At 39.4% G+C, this 2,795-nt stretch overlaps 1 long non-coding RNA gene across 1 annotated transcript; it reads right to left on the bottom strand.

Moving 5' to 3' along the window:
• Window positions 1–624: 624 nt before the first annotated feature.
• Window positions 625–1,601, bottom strand: LOC130992997 (uncharacterized). The gene is made up of 3 exons (XR_009091561.1): window positions 1,150–1,601; window positions 965–1,053; window positions 625–865 (listed from the first exon to the last, which is right to left on the bottom strand). It is a non-coding gene; the product is annotated as an uncharacterized LOC130992997 (long non-coding RNA).
• Between the last annotated feature and the right edge of the window lie 1,194 nt (window positions 1,602–2,795).

Consider the following 2,795-nt stretch of genomic DNA (forward strand, 5'->3'; position numbering starts at 1 on the left):
ACTTATATGAATTTGATGATTTATATACGTGATGATTTATTTTCATTTTTTATTTTCAATGGATGATGCACTCAAAATATATTTTGAGTCCATTAATCTATTACCGAGGATTTAACATTGAAGTGTTAAATATAGATCTTTTAATTGATTGTTAAAGTGAGCCCATGAGTTATTTAATTTATTTAAATGGCAAGCTCAATTAAATTTTATACTTCAAATGAGGAATTTGGCTTATATGTATTAACGTATTTATATGAGTTTCAGACTTCATAATTATGCAAGACAAAAAGTCCACAGTCATACATAGTAGACTGGAAAAAAAAAATTCCACATTCATACTAAGCATGCTGAAGAATTTCCACAATCATGCTAAGCATGCTGAAGAAATTCCACAGTCATGCTAAGCATGCTGAAGAAGTCCACGATCCTCATCCATCCAAGCCACCCCATTTTTCTTTTATAACCTACACCATTTTTCAGCCAATTCCCACCTCTCACATTCATCTACCATCTCTCTCGCAGCCAAGAAACAACACCACATCTTTCATCATTCAAGGTTTATATTCTAATTTATATATTATGATATCCTTCAATTGTATACATCAACTCCAGAACACCAACACATGCTCATTAACTCAGATTTACATATGCTTTGATAAATGAAGAAAATGAGTAGCAAATTCATAATTTACAGATACAAGATATGTTACATGTGAACTGAAATTGCACAAATCCTATTTGCTATTTTATGAACTGAATGTGAGGCTTGAGTCACTGTTTTTGTATGTGTGAGTCGAGGTCAGGGGGACGGCAGCCGCGGTGGCTGCCGGTGGTCGACGAGAGGCGGCGGAGCCTTGGTTCTGTTCTGCCAAGAAGGGGAAAGAGGAGAGGGTTTTCAGCTTTTAATTAAAATGAAGAAGGTGGTAGGAGAAAATGGAAAGGAGAGAAGGGAAATTAGGGTTACCTGGTTTCAGACGGCGGCCGGCGGCGGAGCTATGGTGGCTCGTCGACGTCGGCGGCGGCGGTAACGTGATAGCAGCGACGTCGCCGTTGCTTTGTTTCAGCCAAATCGGAAAGGAGATAGGGGTTTTCAGTTTTAATTTGAAAGGGGAAGAAGATGAGGAAAGTAGAGAGGGAGTTAGGGTTTACCTGCTGAACGGCGGCGGCACCGCGGGGGTTGCTTCGCCGGAAATCGGAGGAAGACAAGGACGACGGCGGCGGTAGCCATTAGGGCTGCTGGATCGACCGAAAGAGGGGGAGGCGGCGGCGTTTTACGTCGTTCGTCGGCCCAGAGAGAGATCGAGACGAGGGTGAGAGTTAGAGAGGGAGGAAAGGCGGTGGCCGTGGTCTTGACGCGGCAGCGGATCTGCTGCAAGGACGACGGAGGCAGCGGCGGCGGCGCACCGCTTTGACAGCGGCGTGCGTCTGCTGTACCTTGTTCCGGCAGTCTTGTGAGAGAGAGAGCGGAGGCGACGGCGAGGCGGCGCGCCGAAGGCGGCGCCGCCCTCAGCCGAACAGAGAGGGAGAGACGAGAGAGGGAGCCATAGAGAGAGAAAGGAGGATAGGCGCAGCTGATGTGTGTGTGATTGAAGGTGTTTTGATGTGTGTGTGTTTAGGTTAAGAATTGAGATGGGCCTTGGGCTTCAAAATCTGTTGGGCCATTTTTATTTGGGTGTTTTATTAACTATGGGCCTGAGATATTAAAATCTGATGGGCTTTTATCTATATGGGCTCGGCCCTTTTAAATAAAATCTTATGGATCTTTTAATTTAATTGTTTGGGCCTTATTCAAAGAAAAATATGATGGACTTAGTTTATCTAATTAATTTGGGCTTATATCCATTTAAATTATTTGAGCTCTTAATTATTAATTTAAATTGAGCTTGATTAATTTAATTATATATTAACCTTTTAAATTAATTATTTAAATGGAGTCTTTCATTTGATTATTTATAAATGAACTTTTAAAATAAAATATTTTGAGTTAAATTCTTATTTAATTAATTCTTTTCAAATGACTTATTAATATGGATTATTTGAAAAGGATTAAATTGTTTTATGTATGAGAAAGCATGATCTATGATGATATAATTTGTCTATATGATTTTATATGATTTGTTATTAAATGACGAAATATTTGACTTGATGGCGTGAGTAGAACGAGTTATGATTGATGCACATGTTGAAGTTCGAATAAATAGTTTCGAACCTAAATGTTAGTTATGTGATAAATGTTTTGAGTTTAAGATTTTGAACAAGACAAGATTAATATGGATGCTAAAACCCTAAAATCATTAAAGGAGATAGTTTAGTTTAGAGACCTATCTTCCTTTTCTTCACGACTTCTTCTCGAACTTATCGACTCTTCGTCAATAAAGGTCCAGACGGGAAATGAAAACTAAAGAAGGAAGTAACTCTACGCCCCTAGTGGGAACGGAATGAGGTGGGCTTTCTTAAAACACGTATATAGAGATCCCCTGGATACAGGCCTCTTATACGAAATGAAATGATATAACTGTGATATTTCAAATGATGAATGATTATTATGAAATGAAATGTTTATGGAAATGATTAATTGATGAATGGTTCTTATGAAAGGAAAGATAAATGTTTATGAAATGATTGTCTGCCAAAAATGTTTATGTTTTATGTATGTATCCTATCTGTGTTGGTTCGCCAACTATAAAGGAAATCGAATTCGGACCCTACGCTAGACGAAGGTTTGCTAGTAAGGGTTAACGTGTACACCCATGGAGACTGTGTGTCGCTTGCGACCGGTCTTGGCGTCCGTGGAA

The sequence above is a fragment of the Salvia miltiorrhiza genome, chromosome 7, assembly GCF_028751815.1.
Source record: "Salvia miltiorrhiza cultivar Shanhuang (shh) chromosome 7, IMPLAD_Smil_shh, whole genome shotgun sequence".
Lineage (NCBI taxonomy): Eukaryota > Viridiplantae > Streptophyta > Magnoliopsida > Lamiales > Lamiaceae > Salvia > Salvia miltiorrhiza.